General features: G+C 38.8%; 10 pseudogenes; all 10 read left to right on the plus strand.

Annotated features, from left to right (window-relative positions):
- Positions 1 to 1,302: 1,302 nt before the first annotated feature.
- On the plus strand, positions 1,303 to 1,421 carry LOC114778379 (uncharacterized; annotated as a pseudogene).
- A 1,636-nt stretch (positions 1,422 to 3,057) lies between these two features.
- LOC114778382 (uncharacterized) lies at positions 3,058 to 3,176 on the plus strand (annotated as a pseudogene).
- A 795-nt stretch (positions 3,177 to 3,971) lies between these two features.
- Positions 3,972 to 4,090, plus strand: LOC114778383 (uncharacterized; annotated as a pseudogene).
- Positions 4,091 to 5,446: 1,356 nt separating this feature from the next.
- On the plus strand, positions 5,447 to 5,565 carry LOC114778384 (uncharacterized; annotated as a pseudogene).
- Positions 5,566 to 7,476: 1,911 nt separating this feature from the next.
- On the plus strand, positions 7,477 to 7,595 carry LOC114778369 (uncharacterized; annotated as a pseudogene).
- A 1,355-nt stretch (positions 7,596 to 8,950) lies between these two features.
- Positions 8,951 to 9,069, plus strand: LOC114778370 (uncharacterized; annotated as a pseudogene).
- Positions 9,070 to 10,710: 1,641 nt separating this feature from the next.
- Positions 10,711 to 10,829, plus strand: LOC114778371 (uncharacterized; annotated as a pseudogene).
- Positions 10,830 to 12,465: 1,636 nt separating this feature from the next.
- LOC114778372 (uncharacterized) lies at positions 12,466 to 12,584 on the plus strand (annotated as a pseudogene).
- A 1,639-nt stretch (positions 12,585 to 14,223) lies between these two features.
- Positions 14,224 to 14,342, plus strand: LOC114778373 (uncharacterized; annotated as a pseudogene).
- Positions 14,343 to 15,421: 1,079 nt separating this feature from the next.
- LOC114778374 (uncharacterized) lies at positions 15,422 to 15,540 on the plus strand (annotated as a pseudogene).
- The last annotated feature ends 1,371 nt before the right edge of the window (positions 15,541 to 16,911 follow it).

The raw sequence follows: 16,911 nt of genomic DNA on the forward strand, positions 1-16,911 counted from the left end.
CCTTTTGCCTTTTCTCCATCATAATTTGACAGTAAAGCGGGAGTTTTCACTCTTTGATATGTGTTCAAGCCCCTTTGGTTTAAAGTTCAAGATTTTCAAGCAGAGTTTGTGTACGGACAAACCAGCTGAAGAATGCCCATTCTTGTCTGATCTCAGAAGCTATGAAGACTTGGGCCTGGTTAGTACTTGGATGGGAGACTACCTGGGAATACCAGGTGCTGTAAGCTTTAACTATTGAAAAACTTTTAAAATGAAAGTATTTACATGACTTTGTTAGCTTTTTTTGCCTTTTCTCCATCATAATTTGACAGTAAAGCGGGAGTTTTCACTCTTTGATATGTGTTCAAGCCCCTTTGGTTTAAAGTTAAAGATTTTCAAGCAGAGTTTGTGTACGGACAAACCAGCTGAAGAATGCCCATTCTTGTCTGATCTCAGAAGCTATGAAGGCTTGGGCCTGGTTAGTACTTGGATGGGAGACTACCTGGGAATACCAGGTGCTGTAAGCTTTAACTATTGAAAAACTTTTAAAATGAAAGTATTTACATGGACTTTGTTAGCTTTTTTTGCCTTTTCTCCATCATAATTTGACAGTAAAGCGGGAGTTTTCGCACTTTATAATGTTTTCAAAGCCCTTTGGTTTAAAGTTCAAGATTTTCAAGCAGAGTTTGTGTACGGACAAACCAGCTGAAGAATGCCCAATTCTTGTCTGATCTCAGAAGCTAAGAAGGCTTGGGCCTGGTTAGTACTTGGATGGGAGACTACCTGGGAATACCAGGTGCTGTAAGCTTTAACTATTGAAAAACTTTTAAAATGAAAGTATTTACATGACTTTGTTAGCTTTTTTAAGTAAGTTAAGGGGTATTTTCTTTCTTTGATATGTTTTCCCGCCTTTTTTCTTTTTTTTTTTTTTTTTAAACTTCTCTTCAGGTTTCTTTGTCTGTGTGTGCTCTACAACGATCATTCACAGGCTTGGAGCTGAATCGATTAGGTGGGATTTTCCAGCCCTCGGCCTTCAGGTGCTACGCACCCTGATGTCAATTTAATATCTGATATGTCATATTAAGCGGATTTTTAGAACAGGGAGTCGGCAATAGGGCCTGCTCCATCCGCTCCATTCATCGACCCAGTATTGCATTGCCTCTAGAAGGTGTGCACTTTATTTGTTGTATTGCAAATAAAAGCTTACCACTCCAACTTTTTGCCTTTTCTCCATCATAATTTGACAGTAAAGCGGGAGTTTTCACTCTTTGATATGTGTTCAAGCCCCTTTGGTTTAAAGTTCAAGATTTTCAAGCAGAGTTTGTGTACAGACAAACCAGCTGAAGAATGCCCAATCTTGTCTGATCTCAGAAGCTAAGAAGGCTTGGGCCTGGTTAGTACTTGGATGGGAGACTACCTGGGAATACCAGGTGCTGTAAGCTTTAACTATTGAAAAACTTTTAAAATGAAAGTATTTACATGGACTTTGTTAGCTTTTTTTGCCTTTTCTCCATCATAATTTGACAGTAAAGCGGGAGTTTTCACTCTTTGATATGTGTTCAAGCCCCTTTGGTTTAAAGTTCAAGATTTTCAAGCAGAGTTTGTGTACGGACAAACCAGCTGAAGAATGCCCATTCTTGTCTGATCTCAGAAGCTATGAAGGCTTGGGCCTGGTTAGTACTTGGATGGGAGACTACCTGGGAATACCAGGTGCTGTAAGCTTTAACTATTGAAAAACTTTTAAAATGAAAGTATTTACATGACTTTGTTAGCTTTTTTTGCCTTTTCTCCATCATAATTTGACAGTAAAGCGGGAGTTTTCACTCTTTGATATGTGTTCAAGCCCCTTTGGTTTAAAGTTAAAGATTTTCAAGCAGAGTTTGTGTACGGACAAACCAGCTGAAGAATGCCCATTCTTGTCTGATCTCAGAAGCTATGAAGGCTTGGGCCTGGTTAGTACTTGGATGGGAGACTACCTGGGAATACCAGGTGCTGTAAGCTTTAACTATTGAAAAACTTTTAAAATGAAAGTATTTACATGACTTTGTTAGCTTTTTTTGCCTTTTCTCCATCATAATTTGACAGTAAAGCGGGAGTTTTCGCACTTTATAATGTTTTCAAAGCCCTTTTGTTTAAAGTCCAAGATTTTCAAGCAGAGTTTGTGTACGGACAAACCAGCTGAAGAATGCCCATTCTTGTCTGATCTCAGAAGCTATGAAGGCTTGGGCCTGGTTAGTACTTGGATGGGAGACTACCTGGGAATACCAGGTGCTGTAAGCTTTAACTATTGAAAAACTTTTAAAATGAAAGTATTTACATCACTTTGTTAGCTTTTTTTGCCTTTTCTCCATCATAATTTGACAGTAAAGCGGGAGTTTTCGCACTTTATAATGTTTTCAAAGCCCTTTTGTTTAAAGTCCAAGATTTTCAAGCAGAGTTTGCTTACAGACATGCCAGCAGAAGATTGCCCAATCTTGTCTGATCTCAGAGGCTAAGAAGGCTTGGGCCTGGTTAGTACTTGGATGGGAGACTACGTGGGAATGCCAGGTGCTGTAAGCTTTAACTATTGTTAAACTTTTAAAATGAAAGTATTTACATCACTTTGTTAGCTTTTTTTAAGTAAGTTAAGGGGTATTTTCTTTCTTTGATATGTTTTCCCGCCTTTTTTCTTTTTTTTTTTTTTTTTTTTAAACTTCTCTTCAGGTTTCTTTGTCTGTGTGTGCTCTACAAAGATCATTCACAGGCTTGGAGCTGAATCGATTAGGTGGGATTTTCCAGCCCTCGGCCTTCAGGTGCTACGCACCCTGATGTCAATTTAATATCTGATATGTCATATTAAGCGGATTTTTAGAACAGGGAGTTGGCAATAGGGCCTGCTCCATCCGCTCCATTCATCGACCCAGTATTGCATTGCCTCTAGAAGGTGTGCACTTTATTTGTTGTATTGCAAATAAAAGCTTACCACTCCAACTTTTTGCCTTTTCTCCATCATAATTTGACAGTAAAGCGGGAGTTTTCACTCTTTGATATGTGTTCAAGCCCCTTTGGTTTAAAGTTCAAGATTTTCAAGCAGAGTTTGTGTACAGACAAACCAGCTGAAGAATGCCCAATCTTGTCTGATCTCAGAAGCTAAGAAGGCTTGGGCCTGGTTAGTACTTGGATGGGAGACTACCTGGGAATACCAGGTGCTGTAAGCTTTAACTATTGAAAAACTTTTAAAATGAAAGTATTTACATGACTTTGTTAGCTTTTTTTGCCTTTTCTCCATCATAATTTGACAGTAAAGCGGGAGTTTTCACTCTTTGATATGTGTTCAAGCCCCTTTGGTTTAAAGTTCAAGATTTTCAAGCAGAGTTTGTGTACGGACAAACCAGCTGAAGAATGCCCATTCTTGTCTGATCTCAGAAGCTATGAAGGCTTGGGCCTGGTTAGTACTTGGATGGGAGACTACCTGGGAATACCAGGTGCTGTAAGCTTTAACTATTGAAAAACTTTTAAAATGAAAGTATTTACATGACTTTGTTAGCTTTTTTTAAGTAAGTTAAGGGGTATTTTCTTTCTTTGATATGTTTTCCCGCCTTTTTTCTTTTTTTTTTTTTTTTTAACTTCTCTTCAGGTTTCTTTGTCTGTGTGTGCTCTACAACGATCATTCACAGGCTTGGAGCTGAATCGATTAGGTGGGATTTTCCAGCCCTCGGCCTTCAGGTGCTACGCACCCTGATGTCAATTTAATATCTGATATGTCATATTAAGCGGATTTTTAGAACAGGGAGTTCGGCAATAGGGCCTGCTCCATCCGCTCCATTCATCGACCCAGTATTGCATTGCCTCTAGAAGGTGTGCACTTTATTTGTTGTATTGCAAATAAAAGCTTACCACTCCAACTTTTTGCCTTTTCTCCATCATAATTTGACAGTAAAGCGGGAGTTTTCACTCTTTGATATGTGTTCAAGCCCCTTTGGTTTAAAGTTCAAGATTTTCAAGCAGAGTTTGTGTACAGACAAACCAGCTGAAGAATGCCCAATCTTGTCTGATCTCAGAAGCTAAGAAGGCTTGGGCCTGGTTAGTACTTGGATGGGAGACTACCTGGGAATACCAGGTGCTGTAAGCTTTAACTATTGAAAAACTTTTAAAATGAAAGTATTTACATGGCTTTGTTAGCTTTTTTTGCCTTTTCTCCATCATAATTTGACAGTAAAGCGGGAGTTTTCACTCTTTGATATGTGTTCAAGCCCCTTTGGTTTAAAGTTAAAGATTTTCAAGCAGAGTTTGTGTACGGACAAACCAGCTGAAGAATGCCCATTCTTGTCTGATCTCAGAAGCTATGAAGGCTTGGGCCTGGTTAGTACTTGGATGGGAGACTACCTGGGAATACCAGGTGCTGTAAGCTTTAACTATTGAAAAACTTTTAAAATGAAAGTATTTACATGACTTTGTTAGCTTTTTTTGCCTTTTCTCCATCATAATTTGACAGTAAAGCGGGAGTTTTCGCACTTTATAATGTTTTCAAAGCCCTTTTGGTTTAAAGTTCAAGATTTTCAAGCAGAGTTTGTGTACGGACAAACCAGCTGAAGAATGCCCAATCTTGTCTGATCTCAGAAGCTATGAAGGCTTGGGCCTGGTTAGTACTTGGATGGGAGACTACCTGGGAATACCAGGTGCTGTAAGCTTTAACTATTGAAAAACTTTTAAAATGAAAGTATTTACATGGCTTTGTTAGCTTTTTTTGCCTTTTCTCCATCATAATTTGACAGTAAAGCGGGAGTTTTCGCACTTTATAATGTTTTCAAAGCCCTTTTGTTTAAAGTCCAAGATTTTCAAGCAGAGTTTGCTTACAGACATGCCAGCAGAAGATTGCCCAATCTTGTCTGATCTCAGAGGCTAAGAAGGCTTGGGCCTGGTTAGTACTTGGATGGGAGACTACGTGGGAATGCCAGGTGCTGTAAGCTTTAACTATTGTTAAACTTTTAAAATGAAAGTATTTACATCACTTTGTTAGCTTTTTTTAAGTAAGTTAAGGGGTATTTTCTTTCTTTGATATGTTTTCCCGCCTTTTTTCTTTTTTTTTTTTTTTTTTTAAACTTCTCTTCAGGTTTCTTTGTCTGTGTGTGCTCTACAAAGATCATTCACAGGCTTGGAGCTGAATCGATTAGGTGGGATTTTCCAGCCCTCGGCCTTCAGGTGCTACGCACCCTGATGTCAATTTAATATCTGATATGTCATATTAAGCGGATTTTTAGAACAGGGAGTCGGCAATAGGGCCTGCTCCATCCGCTCCATTCATCGACCCAGTATTGCATTGCCTCTAGAAGGTGTGCACTTTATTTGTTGTATTGCAAATAAAAGCTTACCACTCCAACTTTTTGCCTTTTCTCCATCATAATTTGACAGTAAAGCGGGAGTTTTCACTCTTTGATATGTGTTCAAGCCCCTTTGGTTTAAAGTTCAAGATTTTCAAGCAGAGTTTGTGTACAGACAAACCAGCTGAAGAATGCCCAATCTTGTCTGATCTCAGAAGCTAAGAAGGCTTGGGCCTGGTTAGTACTTGGATGGGAGACTACCTGGGAATACCAGGTGCTGTAAGCTTTAACTATTGAAAAACTTTTAAAATGAAAGTATTTACATGACTTTGTTAGCTTTTTTTGCCTTTTCTCCATCATAATTTGACAGTAAAGCGGGAGTTTTCACTCTTTGATATGTGTTCAAGCCCCTTTGGTTTAAAGTTCAAGATTTTCAAGCAGAGTTTGTGTACGGACAAACCAGCTGAAGAATGCCCATTCTTGTCTGATCTCAGAAGCTATGAAGGCTTGGGCCTGGTTAGTACTTGGATGGGAGACTACCTGGGAATACCAGGTGCTGTAAGCTTTAACTATTGAAAAACTTTTAAAATGAAAGTATTTACATGGCTTTGTTAGCTTTTTTTGCCTTTTCTCCATCATAATTTGACAGTAAAGCGGGAGTTTTCACTCTTTGATATGTGTTCAAGCCCCTTTGGTTTAAAGTTAAAGATTTTCAAGCAGAGTTTGTGTACGGACAAACCAGCTGAAGAATGCCCATTCTTGTCTGATCTCAGAAGCTATGAAGGCTTGGGCCTGGTTAGTACTTGGATGGGAGACTACCTGGGAATACCAGGTGCTGTAAGCTTTAACTATTGAAAAACTTTTAAAATGAAAGTATTTACATGACTTTGTTAGCTTTTTTTGCCTTTTCTCCATCATAATTTGACAGTAAAGCGGGAGTTTTCACTCTTTGATATGTGTTCAAGCCCCTTTGGTTTAAAGTTAAAGATTTTCAAGCAGAGTTTGTGTACGGACAAACCAGCTGAAGAATGCCCATTCTTGTCTGATCTCAGAAGCTATGAAGGCTTGGGCCTGGTTAGTACTTGGATGGGAGACTACCTGGGAATACCAGGTGCTGTAAGCTTTAACTATTGAAAAACTTTTAAAATGAAAGTATTTACATGACTTTGTTAGCTTTTTTTGCCTTTTCTCCATCATAATTTGACAGTAAAGCGGGAGTTTTCGCACTTTATAATGTTTTCAAAGCCCTTTTGGTTTAAAGTCCAAGATTTTCAAGCAGAGTTTGTGTACGGACAAACCAGCTGAAGAATGCCCATTCTTGTCTGATCTCAGAAGCTATGAAGGCTTGGGCCTGGTTAGTACTTGGATGGGAGACTACCTGGGAATACCAGGTGCTGTAAGCTTTAACTATTGAAAAACTTTTAAAATGAAAGTATTTACATCACTTTGTTAGCTTTTTTTGCCTTTTCTCCATCATAATTTGACAGTAAAGCGGGAGTTTTCGCACTTTATAATGTTTTCAAAGCCCTTTTGTTTAAAGTCCAAGATTTTCAAGCAGAGTTTGCTTACAGACATGCCAGCAGAAGATTGCCCAATCTTGTCTGATCTCAGAGGCTAAGAAGGCTTGGGCCTGGTTAGTACTTGGATGGGAGACTACGTGGGAATGCCAGGTGCTGTAAGCTTTAACTATTGTTAAACTTTTAAAATGAAAGTATTTACATCACTTTGTTAGCTTTTTTAAGTAAGTTAAGGGGTATTTTCTTTCTTTGATATGTTTTCCCGCCTTTTTTCTTTTTTTTTTTTTTTTTAAACTTCTCTTCAGGTTTCTTTGTCTGTGTGTGCTCTACAAAGATCATTCACAGGCTTGGAGCTGAATCGATTAGGTGGGATTTTCCAGCCCTCGGCCTTCAGGTGCTACGCACCCTGATGTCAATTTAATATCTGATATGTCATATTAAGCGGATTTTTAGAACAGGGAGTCGGCAATAGGGCCTGCTCCATCCGCTCCATTCATCGACCCAGTATTGCATTGCCTCTAGAAGGTGTGCACTTTATTTGTTGTATTGCAAATAAAAGCTTACCACTCCAACTTTTTGCCTTTTCTCCATCATAATTTGACAGTAAAGCGGGAGTTTTCACTCTTTGATATGTGTTCAAGCCCCTTTGGTTTAAAGTTCAAGATTTTCAAGCAGAGTTTGTGTACAGACAAACCAGCTGAAGAATGCCCAATCTTGTCTGATCTCAGAAGCTAAGAAGGCTTGGGCCTGGTTAGTACTTGGATGGGAGACTACCTGGGAATACCAGGTGCTGTAAGCTTTAACTATTGAAAAACTTTTAAAATGAAAGTATTTACATGACTTTGTTAGCTTTTTTTGCCTTTTCTCCATCATAATTTGACAGTAAAGCGGGAGTTTTCACTCTTTGATATGTGTTCAAGCCCCTTTGGTTTAAAGTTAAAGATTTTCAAGCAGAGTTTGTGTACGGACAAACCAGCTGAAGAATGCCCATTCTTGTCTGATCTCAGAAGCTATGAAGGCTTGGGCCTGGTTAGTACTTGGATGGGAGACTACCTGGGAATACCAGGTGCTGTAAGCTTTAACTATTGAAAAACTTTTAAAATGAAAGTATTTACATGACTTTGTTAGCTTTTTTTGCCTTTTCTCCATCATAATTTGACAGTAAAGCGGGAGTTTTCGCACTTTATAATGTTTTCAAAGCCCTTTTGGTTTAAAGTCCAAGATTTTCAAGCAGAGTTTGTGTACGGACAAACCAGCTGAAGAATGCCCATTCTTGTCTGATCTCAGAAGCTATGAAGGCTTGGGCCTGGTTAGTACTTGGATGGGAGACTACCTGGGAATACCAGGTGCTGTAAGCTTTAACTATTGAAAAACTTTTAAAATGAAAGTATTTACATGCACTTTGTTAGCTTTTTTTGCCTTTTCTCCATCATAATTTGACAGTAAAGCGGGAGTTTTCGCACTTTATAATGTTTTCAAAGCCCTTTTGTTTAAAGTCCAAGATTTTCAAGCAGAGTTTGCTTACAGACATGCCAGCAGAAGATTGCCCAATCTTGTCTGATCTCAGAGGCTAAGAAGGCTTGGGCCTGGTTAGTACTTGGATGGGAGACTACGTGGGAATGCCAGGTGCTGTAAGCTTTAACTATTGTTAAACTTTTAAAATGAAAGTATTTACATCACTTTGTTAGCTTTTTTTAAGTAAGTTAAGGGGTATTTTCTTTCTTTGATATGTTTTCCCGCCTTTTTTCTTTTTTTTTTTTTTTTTAAACTTCTCTTCAGGTTTCTTTGTCTGTGTGTGCTCTACAAAGATCATTCACAGGCTTGGAGCTGAATCGATTAGGTGGGATTTTCCAGCCCTCGGCCTTCAGGTGCTACGCACCCTGATGTCAATTTAATATCTGATATGTCATATTAAGCGGATTTTTAGAACAGGGAGTCGGCAATAGGGCCTGCTCCATCCGCTCCATTCATCGACCCAGTATTGCATTGCCTCTAGAAGGTGTGCACTTTATTTGTTGTATTGCAAATAAAAGCTTACCACTCCAACTTTTTGCCTTTTCTCCATCATAATTTGACAGTAAAGCGGGAGTTTTCACTCTTTGATATGTGTTCAAGCCCCTTTGGTTTAAAGTTCAAGATTTTCAAGCAGAGTTTGTGTACAGACAAACCAGCTGAAGAATGCCCAATCTTGTCTGATCTCAGAAGCTAAGAAGGCTTGGGCCTGGTTAGTACTTGGATGGGAGACTACCTGGGAATACCAGGTGCTGTAAGCTTTAACTATTGAAAAACTTTTAAAATGAAAGTATTTACATGGACTTTGTTAGCTTTTTTTGCCTTTTCTCCATCATAATTTGACAGTAAAGCGGGAGTTTTCACTCTTTGATATGTGTTCAAGCCCCTTTGGTTTAAAGTTCAAGATTTTCAAGCAGAGTTTGTGTACGGACAAACCAGCTGAAGAATGCCCATTCTTGTCTGATCTCAGAAGCTATGAAGGCTTGGGCCTGGTTAGTACTTGGATGGGAGACTACCTGGGAATACCAGGTGCTGTAAGCTTTAACTATTGAAAAACTTTTAAAATGAAAGTATTTACATGGCTTTGTTAGCTTTTTTTGCCTTTTCTCCATCATAATTTGACAGTAAAGCGGGAGTTTTCACTCTTTGATATGTGTTCAAGCCCCTTTGGTTTAAAGTTAAAGATTTTCAAGCAGAGTTTGTGTACGGACAAACCAGCTGAAGAATGCCCATTCTTGTCTGATCTCAGAAGCTATGAAGGCTTGGGCCTGGTTAGTACTTGGATGGGAGACTACCTGGGAATACCAGGTGCTGTAAGCTTTAACTATTGAAAAACTTTTAAAATGAAAGTATTTACATGACTTTGTTAGCTTTTTTTGCCTTTTCTCCATCATAATTTGACAGTAAAGCGGGAGTTTTCGCACTTTATAATGTTTTCAAAGCCCTTTTGGTTTAAAGTTCAAGATTTTCAAGCAGAGTTTGTGTACGGACAAACCAGCTGAAGAATGCCCATTCTTGTCTGATCTCAGAAGCTATGAAGGCTTGGGCCTGGTTAGTACTTGGATGGGAGACTACCTGGGAATACCAGGTGCTGTAAGCTTTAACTATTGAAAAACTTTTAAAATGAAAGTATTTACATGACTTTGTTAGCTTTTTTTGCCTTTTCTCCATCATAATTTGACAGTAAAGCGGGAGTTTTCGCACTTTATAATGTTTTCAAAGCCCTTTTGTTTAAAGTCCAAGATTTTCAAGCAGAGTTTGCTTACAGACATGCCAGCAGAAGATTGCCCAATCTTGTCTGATCTCAGAGGCTAAGAAGGCTTGGGCCTGGTTAGTACTTGGATGGGAGACTACGTGGGAATGCCAGGTGCTGTAAGCTTTAACTATTGTTAAACTTTTAAAATGAAAGTATTTACATCACTTTGTTAGCTTTTTTTAAGTAAGTTAAGGGGTATTTTCTTTCTTTGATATGTTTTCCCGCCTTTTTTCTTTTTTTTTTTTTTTTTTTTTTTTAAACTTCTCTTCAGGTTTCTTTGTCTGTGTGTGCTCTACAAAGATCATTCACAGGCTTGGAGCTGAATCGATTAGGTGGGATTTTCCAGCCCTCGGCCTTCAGGTGCTACGCACCCTGATGTCAATTTAATATCTGATATGTCATATTAAGCGGATTTTTAGAACAGGGAGTCGGCAATAGGGCCTGCTCCATCCGCTCCATTCATCGACCCAGTATTGCATTGCCTCTAGAAGGTGTGCACTTTATTTGTTGTATTGCAAATAAAAGCTTACCACTCCAACTTTTTGCCTTTTCTCCATCATAATTTGACAGTAAAGCGGGAGTTTTCACTCTTTGATATGTGTTCAAGCCCCTTTGGTTTAAAGTTCAAGATTTTCAAGCAGAGTTTGTGTACAGACAAACCAGCTGAAGAATGCCCAATCTTGTCTGATCTCAGAAGCTAAGAAGGCTTGGGCCTGGTTAGTACTTGGATGGGAGACTACCTGGGAATACCAGGTGCTGTAAGCTTTAACTATTGAAAAACTTTTAAAATGAAAGTATTTACATGGACTTTGTTAGCTTTTTTTGCCTTTTCTCCATCATAATTTGACAGTAAAGCGGGAGTTTTCACTCTTTGATATGTGTTCAAGCCCCTTTGGTTTAAAGTTCAAGATTTTCAAGCAGAGTTTGTGTACGGACAAACCAGCTGAAGAATGCCCATTCTTGTCTGATCTCAGAAGCTATGAAGGCTTGGGCCTGGTTAGTACTTGGATGGGAGACTACCTGGGAATACCAGGTGCTGTAAGCTTTAACTATTGAAAAACTTTTAAAATGAAAGTATTTACATGACTTTGTTAGCTTTTTTTGCCTTTTCTCCATCATAATTTGACAGTAAAGCGGGAGTTTTCACTCTTTGATATGTGTTCAAGCCCCTTTGGTTTAAAGTTAAAGATTTTCAAGCAGAGTTTGTGTACGGACAAACCAGCTGAAGAATGCCCATTCTTGTCTGATCTCAGAAGCTATGAAGGCTTGGGCCTGGTTAGTACTTGGATGGGAGACTACCTGGGAATACCAGGTGCTGTAAGCTTTAACTATTGAAAAACTTTTAAAATGAAAGTATTTACATGGCTTTGTTAGCTTTTTTTGCCTTTTCTCCATCATAATTTGACAGTAAAGCGGGAGTTTTCGCACTTTATAATGTTTTCAAAGCCCTTTTGGTTTAAAGTCCAAGATTTTCAAGCAGAGTTTGTGTACGGACAAACCAGCTGAAGAATGCCCATTCTTGTCTGATCTCAGAAGCTATGAAGGCTTGGGCCTGGTTAGTACTTGGATGGGAGACTACCTGGGAATACCAGGTGCTGTAAGCTTTAACTATTGAAAAACTTTTAAAATGAAAGTATTTACATCACTTTGTTAGCTTTTTTTGCCTTTTCTCCATCATAATTTGACAGTAAAGCGGGAGTTTTCGCACTTTATAATGTTTTCAAAGCCCTTTTGTTTAAAGTCCAAGATTTTCAAGCAGAGTTTGCTTACAGACATGCCAGCAGAAGATTGCCCAATCTTGTCTGATCTCAGAGGCTAAGAAGGCTTGGGCCTGGTTAGTACTTGGATGGGAGACTACGTGGGAATGCCAGGTGCTGTAAGCTTTAACTATTGTTAAACTTTTAAAATGAAAGTATTTACATCACTTTGTTAGCTTTTTTTAAGTAAGTTAAGGGGTATTTTCTTTCTTTGATATGTTTTCCCGCCTTTTTTCTTTTTTTTTTTTTTTTTTTAAACTTCTCTTCAGGTTTCTTTGTCTGTGTGTGCTCTACAAAGATCATTCACAGGCTTGGAGCTGAATCGATTAGGTGGGATTTTCCAGCCCTCGGCCTTCAGGTGCTACGCACCCTGATGTCAATTTAATATCTGATATGTCATATTAAGCGGATTTTTAGAACAGGGAGTCGGCAATAGGGCCTGCTCCATCCGCTCCATTCATCGACCCAGTATTGCATTGCCTCTAGAAGGTGTGCACTTTATTTGTTGTATTGCAAATAAAAGCTTACCACTCCAACTTTTTGCCTTTTCTCCATCATAATTTGACAGTAAAGCGGGAGTTTTCACTCTTTGATATGTGTTCAAGCCCCTTTGGTTTAAAGTTCAAGATTTTCAAGCAGAGTTTGTGTACAGACAAACCAGCTGAAGAATGCCCAATCTTGTCTGATCTCAGAAGCTAAGAAGGCTTGGGCCTGGTTAGTACTTGGATGGGAGACTACCTGGGAATACCAGGTGCTGTAAGCTTTAACTATTGAAAAACTTTTAAAATGAAAGTATTTACATGACTTTGTTAGCTTTTTTTGCCTTTTCTCCATCATAATTTGACAGTAAAGCGGGAGTTTTCACTCTTTGATATGTGTTCAAGCCCCTTTGGTTTAAAGTTCAAGATTTTCAAGCAGAGTTTGTGTACGGACAAACCAGCTGAAGAATGCCCATTCTTGTCTGATCTCAGAAGCTATGAAGGACTTGGGCCTGGTTAGTACTTGGATGGGAGACTACCTGGGAATACCAGGTGCTGTAAGCTTTAACTATTGAAAAACTTTTAAAATGAAAGTATTTACATGACTTTGTTAGCTTTTTTTGCCTTTTCTCCATCATAATTTGACAGTAAAGCGGGAGTTTTCACTCTTTGATATGTGTTCAAGCCCCTTTGGTTTAAAGTTAAAGATTTTCAAGCAGAGTTTGTGTACGGACAAACCAGCTGAAGAATGCCCATTCTTGTCTGATCTCAGAAGCTATGAAGGCTTGGGCCTGGTTAGTACTTGGATGGGAGACTACCTGGGAATACCAGGTGCTGTAAGCTTTAACTATTGAAAAACTTTTAAAATGAAAGTATTTACATGACTTTGTTAGCTTTTTTTGCCTTTTCTCCATCATAATTTGACAGTAAAGCGGGAGTTTTCGCACTTTATAATGTTTTCAAAGCCCTTTTGGTTTAAAGTTCAAGATTTTCAAGCAGAGTTTGTGTACGGACAAACCAGCTGAAGAATGCCCATTCTTGTCTGATCTCAGAAGCTATGAAGGCTTGGGCCTGGTTAGTACTTGGATGGGAGACTACCTGGGAATACCAGGTGCTGTAAGCTTTAACTATTGAAAAACTTTTAAAATGAAAGTATTTACATGACTTTGTTAGCTTTTTTTGCCTTTTCTCCATCATAATTTGACAGTAAAGCGGGAGTTTTCGCACTTTATAATGTTTTCAAAGCCCTTTTGTTTAAAGTCCAAGATTTTCAAGCAGAGTTTGCTTACAGACATGCCAGCAGAAGATTGCCCAATCTTGTCTGATCTCAGAGGCTAAGAAGGCTTGGGCCTGGTTAGTACTTGGATGGGAGACTACGTGGGAATGCCAGGTGCTGTAAGCTTTAACTATTGTTAAACTTTTAAAATGAAAGTATTTACATCACTTTGTTAGCTTTTTTTAAGTAAGTTAAGGGGTATTTTCTTTCTTTGATATGTTTTCCCGCCTTTTTTCTTTTTTTTTTTTTTTTTTTTTTAAACTTCTCTTCAGGTTTCTTTGTCTGTGTGTGCTCTACAAAGATCATTCACAGGCTTGGAGCTGAATCGATTAGGTGGGATTTTCCAGCCCTCGGCCTTCAGGTGCTACGCACCCTGATGTCAATTTAATATCTGATATGTCATATTAAGCGGATTTTTAGAACAGGGAGTCGGCAATAGGGCCTGCTCCATCCGCTCCATTCATCGACCCAGTATTGCATTGCCTCTAGAAGGTGTGCACTTTATTTGTTGTATTGCAAATAAAAGCTTACCACTCCAACTTTTTGCCTTTTCTCCATCATAATTTGACAGTAAAGCGGGAGTTTTCACTCTTTGATATGTGTTCAAGCCCCTTTGGTTTAAAGTTCAAGATTTTCAAGCAGAGTTTGTGTACAGACAAACCAGCTGAAGAATGCCCAATCTTGTCTGATCTCAGAAGCTAAGAAGGCTTGGGCCTGGTTAGTACTTGGATGGGAGACTACCTGGGAATACCAGGTGCTGTAAGCTTTAACTATTGAAAAACTTTTAAAATGAAAGTATTTACATGGCTTTGTTAGCTTTTTTTGCCTTTTCTCCATCATAATTTGACAGTAAAGCGGGAGTTTTCACTCTTTGATATGTGTTCAAGCCCCTTTGGTTTAAAGTTCAAGATTTTCAAGCAGAGTTTGTGTACGGACAAACCAGCTGAAGAATGCCCAATCTTGTCTGATCTCAGAAGCTATGAAGGCTTGGGCCTGGTTAGTACTTGGATGGGAGACTACCTGGGAATACCAGGTGCTGTAAGCTTTAACTATTGAAAAACTTTTAAAATGAAAGTATTTACATGACTTTGTTAGCTTTTTTTGCCTTTTCTCCATCATAATTTGACAGTAAAGCGGGAGTTTTCGCACTTTATAATGTTTTCAAAGCCCCTTTTGTTTAAAGTTCAAGATTTTCAAGCAGAGTTTGTGTACAGACAAGCCAGCTGAAGAATTGCCCAATCTTGTCTGATCTCAGAAGCTAAGAAGGCTTGGGCCTGGTTAGTACTTGGATGGGAGACTACGTGGGAATACCAGGTGCTGTAAGCTTTAACTATTGAAAAACTTTTAAAATGAAAGTATTTACATCACTTTGTTAGCTTTTTTTAAGTAAGTTAAGGGGTATTTTCTTTCTTTGATATGTTTTCCCGCCTTTTTTCTTTTTTTTTTTTTTTTTTTTAAACTTCTCTTCAGGTTTCTTTGTCTGTGTGTGCTCTACAACGATCATTCACAGGCTTGGAGCTGAATCGATTAGGTGGGATTTTCCAGCCCTCGGCCTTCAGGTGCTACGCACCCTGATGTCAATTTAATATCTGATATGTCATATTAAGCGGATTTTTAGAACAGGGAGTCGGCAATAGGGCCTGCTCCATCCGCTCCATTCATCGACCCAGTATTGCATTGCCTCTAGAAGGTGTGCACTTTATTTGTTGTATTGCAAATAAAAGCTTACCACTCCAACTTTTTGCCTTTTCTCCATCATAATTTGACAGTAAAGCGGGAGTTTTCACTCTTTGATATGTGTTCAAGCCCCTTTGGTTTAAAGTTCAAGATTTTCAAGCAGAGTTTGTGTACAGACAAACCAGCTGAAGAATGCCCAATCTTGTCTGATCTCAGAAGCTAAGAAGGCTTGGGCCTGGTTAGTACTTGGATGGGAGACTACCTGGGAATACCAGGTGCTGTAAGCTTTAACTATTGAAAAACTTTTAAAATGAAAGTATTTACATGACTTTGTTAGCTTTTTTTGCCTTTTCTCCATCATAATTTGACAGTAAAGCGGGAGTTTTCACTCTTTGATATGTGTTCAAGCCCCTTTGGTTTAAAGTTCAAGATTTTCAAGCAGAGTTTGTGTACGGACAAACCAGCTGAAGAATGCCCATTCTTGTCTGATCTCAGAAGCTATGAAGGCTTGGGCCTGGTTAGTACTTGGATGGGAGACTACCTGGGAATACCAGGTGCTGTAAGCTTTAACTATTGAAAAACTTTTAAAATGAAAGTATTTACATGACTTTGTTAGCTTTTTTTGCCTTTTCTCCATCATAATTTGACAGTAAAGCGGGAGTTTTCACTCTTTGATATGTGTTCAAGCCCCTTTGGTTTAAAGTTAAAGATTTTCAAGCAGAGTTTGTGTACGGACAAACCAGCTGAAGAATGCCCATTCTTGTCTGATCTCAGAAGCTATGAAGGCTTGGGCCTGGTTAGTACTTGGATGGGAGACTACCTGGGAATACCAGGTGCTGTAAGCTTTAACTATTGAAAAACTTTTAAAATGAAAGTATTTACATGACTTTGTTAGCTTTTTTTGCCTTTTCTCCATCATAATTTGACAGTAAAGCGGGAGTTTTCACTCTTTGATATGTGTTCAAGCCCCTTTGGTTTAAAGTTAAAGATTTTCAAGCAGAGTTTGTGTACGGACAAACCAGCTGAAGAATGCCCATTCTTGTCTGATCTCAGAAGCTATGAAGGCTTGGGCCTGGTTAGTACTTGGATGGGAGACTACCTGGGAATACCAGGTGCTGTAAGCTTTAACTATTGAAAAACTTTTAAAATGAAAGTATTTACATGACTTTGTTAGCTTTTTTTGCCTTTTCTCCATCATAATTTGACAGTAAGCGGGAGTTTTCGCACTTTATAATGTTTTCAAAGCCCTTTTGTTTAAAGTCCAAGATTTTCAAGCAGAGTTTGTGTACGGACAAACCAGCTGAAGAATGCCCATTCTTGTCTGATCTCAGAAGCTATGAAGGCTTGGGCCTGGTTAGTACTTGGATGGGAGACTACCTGGGAATACCAGGTGCTGTAAGCTTTAACTATTGAAAAACTTTTAAAATGAAAGTATTTACATGCACTTTGTTAGCTTTTTTTGCCTTTTCTCCATCATAATTTGACAGTAAAGCGGGAGTTTTCGCACTTTTATAATGTTTTCAAAGCCCCTTTTGTTTAAAGTCCAAGATTTTCAAGCAGAGTTTGCTTACAGACAATGCCAGCAGAAGAATTGCCCAATCTTGTCTGATCTCAGAAGCTAAGAAGGCTTGGGCCTGGTTAGTACTTGGATGGGAGAC

This window comes from Denticeps clupeoides, unplaced genomic scaffold (genome assembly GCF_900700375.1).
Source record: "Denticeps clupeoides unplaced genomic scaffold, fDenClu1.1, whole genome shotgun sequence".
NCBI lineage: Eukaryota > Metazoa > Chordata > Actinopteri > Clupeiformes > Denticipitidae > Denticeps > Denticeps clupeoides.